Genomic DNA, 7,494 nt, shown 5'->3' with positions numbered 1-7,494 from the left:
CTGATTGATGTACTAAGAAGCAATCCAGACTTGAATTTGAAGGGTATAGAGGATGAGATAAAAATATATGGGGTGTCTACCTATTATATGCAAATGTACAGAGCAATGATGTTAGCAATGGAGGAGATTCAAGGTAACCATGCTGAGTTGTTTCAGAAATTGCCCACATATGCTCATATGGTACAACAAAGCAATCCTGGAAGTGTTGTCACACTACAATGTGATATTGCAAATGATGAAAATGCCTCCATCCCTAGGGGTCCAACATTCAAGAGATTCTTTCTAGGATTGGCTGTTGTGAGAGATGGATTTATGGTTGGGTGTTCTCCCTTTTTTGGATTTGATGGATGCCATTTGAAAGGTCCATATGGTGGTGTGCTACTGTCAGCAATAGGGTTGGATGCAAATAATGGCCTCTACCCAATAGCATTTGCTATTGTGGAAACTGAGTCCAAGGAGAGTTGGGGATTCCTCTTTCACAATCTGTGTGTCATGTTTGATGGATTTTCTAATGGAAGACCATGGACTTTCATGACAGACAGACAAAAGGTCAGTTTTAATTCCTATTATTTTTCTTGTGATATTATTTTTCATGTGGTATTTTTTACGTCTAATGAATTCATTGGTTTATTGTAGGGACTGGTGGAGGCAATAACATAAAGAGTCCCTCATGCCATTAACAGAAAATGTGCTAGGCACATTTGTGCAAATTTTAGAAGTTCATTTGCTGGAGTTCCCCTAAAAAAGTGGTTTTGGAAAGCTGCTAGTTCATATACTGCTCCAGGTTTTAACTTTGCCATGTACAAAATTAAAGAACATAACATTAGGGCTTATAACCGGCTTTTAAAGATTCCATCTGAGTTATGGTCTAGATATGCATATGATAGGAGATTGAAGAATGATCATGTCACTAATAATATTTCTGAGTCTTTTAATAATTGGATAGCTGAACTTAGGCCTAAGCCTTTCTTTCATTTGTTAGATGGACTCAGAGCAAAGTTGATGAATATGCTGGTAATGAGGAGGGAAAAAGGAATTAGGTGGAAAACTGATCTTCCTAAAAATGTAGTGATAAGGTTGAACAAGGAGAGATTAGAGGCTAGGAAATGTCGTTTCTTTGTTGCTGGTGACAATGAATTCCAAGTTCAGGAAGATAACCAACTTTTCATTGTTAAGTTATCTAGCAGAACTTGTGAGTGTCAGGTTTGGGATCTGAGTGGAACCCCTTGCAAGCATGCAATTTTGGGGATTCTATACAGAAGGGAAAACATAGAGGATTATGTTCACAACAGTTTATCTAAACAGCAGTACCTCACCACTTACAGTCACCACATTCATGTCATTACAAGTTCTGAATTGTGGCCAGAAGACACCACTGTTACTCCACAAAATTTGCTGCCTCCAACTTATAGGAGGCCACCTGGCAGGCCAAAGAAAAACAGAAGAAGAGCACCAAATGAGGGGGAAACTACAAAGAGGTCTTCTGTTGTTAGATGCAAAAGGTGTAATGGCTTGGGGCACAATATCAGAACTTGCAAATGAGCTCCAAGGTCTTCTCGTGTTGAGGTAAAGGTGTTATTAGAATTTTTATTTTTTTTTGGTTTTATGTTACTGTTTAGTTGATTTGCATTAGCTGATATTGTTTGTATTTTAAGACTGTTTAGTTGATTTGGATTTGATGATGTAGGCAAATGTTGAAGATGACAACCAATTCCAAGCATCCAACAATCCTGAAGCTGAAATTCCATTGTCACAAGCTGCTGAGTCAAGTAGAGTTGGTAAGAGAAAAGCATCAAATACTGCCATCAACCACAAAAGAAAGAAAATACACAAGGTATATTTACAAGATCAGAGTTATTTTTTGAATATGATGTATATATTTTGAACAGTAGTTTCTCATTATTGTCTGTTAAATATTCAGGGTGATCTACAAGCTGAAGGCCCATCCATCCAAGTTCAAGCAAGCTCATATATCCAAGTTGATGGCCCCACTGTCCAATTTCAAGCTCCTTCTAAGGAAACTTCAAAAGCATCTTCAAAGGCAACATCAACATCTTCCAAGCCACATTCCAGGGCAACAGTTGTAAGGCCACCTCCCATGACAAAAACAGCTTCCAAGCCATCACCTTCCAAGGCAACAGCTTCCAAGCCACCACCTTCCAAAGCAACGGCTTCCAAGCCACCACCTTCAAAGGCTACAGCTACCAAGCCACCACCTTCAAAGGAAACAGCTACCAAGCCACCACCTTCCAAGGCAACAGCTTCCAAGGCAACATCTTCCAAGCCACCACCTTCCAAGGCAACTAAAACAACTTCTAAGGCATCTTCACAGCCAGTTTGGAAGCCACCTTCCAAGGCAACAACATCAACTTCCAGGGCAGCTCCAACATCTAAACTTGATGATGAATTTGAAGAGAGAATGAGGCAGAGTAGGATTGCTGTAGCACCCCGTTTACTTTACTCTCTATACCGAAAAATGGTATAAAGGTTTTTATAATAAGTTGCAGCGGAAGACCTTTTGAAAATATGGTTTTACTTTTTTTTTTTTGAAACAAAGCTCTAGAGAAACGTGGTAAAGTTTTCTCTAGTTTTGAAAATACTTGAAGTGGTTCGCTTCAATTTTCGTTCGATAAAAATCTTTCTTGAAAAACCTTTGAAGTCGAACACTTCATAGATTTAGTCAAAAACATTCTCTCTTTATTCGGTGCCACATTTTTCTTTAAACGTTTTCTTACTTCAAATAATGGATCGGGTTGTGATGGAGCTCTTAAGAAATCAACATTAGAAAATAACAAGAATAGTCGGAAAACATTATATTATACATTAGGGTTAAAATCGTTTCCCGATAACATATTCAAGTACTACGGATTACAATCCACAAAAAACATTTAAGTACCAAATGAAAGTTACTTAAATCCACATAAACTCCATACGGCTCGATCCCTCGGCTTTCCCCGAACTTGGTTCAACTTTGCTCCTCGGATTCGGATCATCAGTTACCTACACCAAGATAACATCTATATGAGCCTTTAAAAAGACTCAGTAAGAATCCGGAAGTAATAACAAGGTTTTGAAAAAGTCTTTACACATAATTTATATATATACACACATATATATATATATAGGCATACACGAACACATAAACTTACGATCATTTAAACTTACACTTACTATACCTTACCTTTACCTTTCCTTTAAACCTTTCAAGGATACTTAACATCCTTTCATATTCTTTCAAAAGTTGGGTACTTAACACCCTTATTTTCTTTACTTTAACATGCAAAAGTCGGGTACTTAACACCCTTCTTTTCTTTACTTTAATATGCAATATGCATGAAAATGAGACTTTAGACTTTTAAAACTTTTTATGAGAAAACATTGGGCCCGTTTGGAAAAACAATCGTGGAGTTCGGCAATAAGCCGTGTATTTTGGAGCTTGTGATCTATAACTTTACTATAGTCACGACTATAACTTTACTATAGCCGAGTTAGTGGTTTATAATCCCGATTCCTATGTGAATCAGTCCCTATGTGGACAAGTCCCTATGTAGACCCCAACTATCAACCACTAACCGGAATATAGTCACGGCTATAACTTTAGTATAGCCGAGTTAGTGGTTTATAATCCCGATTCCTATGTGAATCAGTCCCTATGTGGACAGGCCCCTATGTGGACCCCAACTATCAACCACTAACGGAATACCAGCCCCCCGTATCCCATACTTATTCACCTAGATCCACAACCAAATTTCCAAACATTTGTAACTTTGAAAAATCGTGATTTATGCATCTTAGACTTAATAATGAATCACATGAAGCTTACATGATCTATCTATGTTTACCTTCACATAAACAAGCATAAAAGTAACAAGTACCACAACAATTATACTTCACATCTTTAATCAAATCATTGAACACATAGTCATATAGAACATAACACTTTTGTTTCACATCTCATTCCATAAATACACATAAATATTTAATATCACATAGTAGCACCAAGAAGGGCATTCTTCAACTTTAACCATATTATAATCACATAATCATATAACCATGTCATTCATAACATATCAATATCACTCATATCATGAATTATGAAGATTATCACATACAACATTACTTTACTGTACTCTAATCACTTAATACATACACCTTTATTTCAAAAGTGCCATATATCATAACAAATAATATACGAAAACAATCAAATAATATTCTAACTCATCATAGAAATCAATTAATCATATTTCTAAATATTGTACTTGCTTCTTAACACCATTCTAGGCTAGTAGATTGTAATTCCTACTTAGGACATGCAACTTGATACCTACACTTAGATCATTAGGACATAACTTAGAGGTTTCACCTTCATCACTAACTTATCTTTCCTACCTCGGATATTAGAACCATGATCACAAATCATACTTTGATAAAAATAGTCAACTTAAGAAAATAAAACAGTTTTGGTATCCTAACTTTGAAAAATCATTTCTCTTGAACCACAAATCAAAAGCCTTTGAAACTTTTAAAACATACTCCTTTATATGTCTTTAAAACCAGTAAGAAACAGTTTATTAAAATCATCATCAGAGTAAAAGATATAAATAAATTTCTAAGGTGGTACAGTTTTGAAATCTGAACAGAGGGAGTGACTTTAAAAATTCATTTTGCTTTACTGATTCATCCAAACCTTTTGAAATTTTTACTCCATATACTATTAGGAGTCTTATATACCCCAGAAAAACAGTTTTAGAAAATACTTAGGAAACTAGGATAAATAAGTAAAATGGTACAGTAGTGCAGTTTAAAACTCAGAACAGGGGAGGGGACTTCAAAAATTTCTTATAAATTATCTACTGTGTCAAACACTGCCACATATTATCTCAAATGAGTTTTCTAAGTTGGGGTTCTGTTCCAAGTTGATTCACTAAATTTGAAAGAGGGAAACGTTAGATTTCATTACTAATTCTAAACTAACTCTAGTTTTGTACAGTTTCGGTAAATAATTCATAACTCATTTATTTCTACTCCAAAAATTACAAGCCACATATAAATATGACCATAACAGAGAGATCTATCCTCATATAAAATTTCGTAGTTTTCATAAATAAACTCGTGGGTGAAACATGGGTTAAAATCCGTACCTATGAATCTGTAAATTTTACATATAACCATCTATTTCAAGATTCTAGACTCAATCACTTAGATGACTCAAATCCAAACCTTAAACATATAAGATCACAACTATTAAATCAATAATATTAACATGCAATGATTATAATCATAAGGATAATAAATTTCATAGCATATCATCATCAAATTTCGGGTTTCTCACCAATCTTCTATTTTCTTTCAAGAATCAAGAATCAAGAGTTAGATTCTCACATGCAAAGCTTTAAACATGAAATTAAACATATCAAAACATCATCATCATTTTTCTCATCAAAGATTAAGGATTCAAGCATGGATCTTAACATGCATGAGACTAAACATATAATATAATATACTATGAGCACTTTCTTTCATAAAACTTTCGATTTCTTCAAACAATCAAGAAGGGGAGTTTTTCAAAAGAGAAGAGAAGGGAATACTATTGATGTTAGCTTGATGTAGCAAGAATTCCATGATTCTTACCTTAGGATCTTTTCAAAATTTGAAGAACTTTGTGGATATTTGCAACCCAACTTCTTTTTGAAGAACCTCTTTTATTGAAATGAAAAGAGTTCTTGAACTTTACCACACTACAAATTTCGAAATTAAGGAAGAAGAGGGGAAGAGATTTAATGGGGAAGGCTTGAATTAGAAGAAGAGATTTCTTCTTCTACTTGGGGCTATTTTGATCGATGGAGAGGGGGAAGGAGAAGGGGACTTAGCTGATTTTTGGTGTGTGGAAATGAAGAGGAGAGGGTGGTATTTATAGAATTGGAGAGGCTTGTATTCTTAATGAGTAAGTATGAAGAGGGGTCTTTTTTGCAATTAGGAGTAACTTGAAATAATCTAGAGGGACTTCTAGGCAATTTTATTTAAGTTATCTTAAAAATAATGCTAAATGAAAAGACAAGTGGAAATTCACATGGAATAAGTGTATGCATGCAACACATACAATCCTAGCCAATTTAAAGAGGGGAAATTACTATCAATTAAGCATATACACTTTCTAGTGTGAGAAAATAAATTCTTATGTTACTAAAACTAAATCCACGTAAATCACATAATTTCACGTGTTCAATTATATTAAACACATGAAATACATTTTAGTTGCGCAAATAGAGAATAAAATAAAAAATATTCATGTAGACATACAATGCACATTAGTTCACATAATTTCACATAAATAGCAAATAAAGCAAATTTGAGAAGCAACTAATTAAATTCGCACATACAACACATATGCATGCAAACGAGACGAGAGGGAAAATACGAAAACCGGGTATCGGGAGCGCGGGGTGTTACAATTGCTATTGGCAACCCCATGACCACTAAATATGATCATCTTCTTCCCAAGATGAGTGCAGATAAATTCCTTTCTTTGATGAGGTTTTAATGTTGATTATGCATGTTTGAATGACATTAAGTATATAATGGGGCCTGTTTTGTTAAGTACTTGATTAGGCATATTTTTGAAAGCCCAAGAGGCCTGTTTTGTTATTATTTTGGAAGCTTGTAGTTATTTTGTAGGCCAACTGATGTTATTCTGTTTGTGACCAAGTTTGGATTAGAATATTGTGGTCTTCTTTTGTGTAGTTGGGAATCTGTGTTTATATTCTGTTTGTGAACAAGTTTGTAATTCAGTTTGCATTTGAATATTGTGGTTTTTTTGTGTAGTCGGGAATCTGTGTTTATATTTTGTTTGTGAACAAGTGGAGAATCTGTGTGTAGTTGGGAATCAGCATTTATTGAAAATACAAGTTTTTTTTTATTGTTACACTAGTGAAATATAAGTACAAATGTTTGGCATAACATATTAAATGCAAATATTGCTAGGTTTAAAACAATTAGGCTATGAATTACTCCATTTGCAGGTTCTTCAATCACTGCAGATTCTTTTTTTGCACTAGTTGCATCACTTTCATCATGAAAGTCCTTCGAAATGTTGTGTGAGCAGTTTTGCTGACCGTCAAACGGGTCACACCAGTGAGAGAAACCGTGCTCGGAACAACAATAAAACAACCTCCCCGGATTTAAACTTGTTTCCGAGATCATGATAGTAGTCTTTTTTCCACAATTCGACCGCTTGCATTTCTGCTTCTTGTAACGAACTCCACTGATTTGAGAACTATTACTTGAGGATGCCATATAATTACAAAAACGAAATGACTTTGATTAAGTTGAGTGAACAAAAAAATTGAACATATGGTGACACTTATATAAGGGGTGGGGGAAAACAACTATTTTTTTTTTTATTTTTGTTCAGACATTACAATTCCCCCCCCCCCCCCCTGGAATGTTTTGAATTTCAATTAACCCCTCATGGTACAACGGCTATAAAAAACGGGT

At 34.8% G+C, this 7,494-nt stretch overlaps 1 long non-coding RNA gene across 1 annotated transcript; it reads right to left on the bottom strand.

Moving 5' to 3' along the window:
- Positions 1-2,759: 2,759 nt before the first annotated feature.
- LOC148771131 (uncharacterized) lies at positions 2,760-5,984 on the bottom strand. The gene is made up of 2 exons (XR_016030856.1): positions 5,632-5,984; positions 2,760-3,000 (listed from the first exon to the last, which is right to left on the bottom strand). It is a non-coding gene; the product is annotated as an uncharacterized LOC148771131 (long non-coding RNA).
- Between the last annotated feature and the right edge of the window lie 1,510 nt (positions 5,985-7,494).

The sequence above is a fragment of the Erythranthe guttata genome, chromosome 4, assembly GCF_056151865.1.
Source record: "Erythranthe guttata isolate IM_541 chromosome 4, IM_541, whole genome shotgun sequence".
In the NCBI taxonomy this organism is placed as follows: Eukaryota; Viridiplantae; Streptophyta; class Magnoliopsida; order Lamiales; family Phrymaceae; genus Erythranthe; species Erythranthe guttata.
Note: the sequence above shows the minus strand (reverse complement) of the source record. Positions and strands in the feature narration are given on the sequence as shown.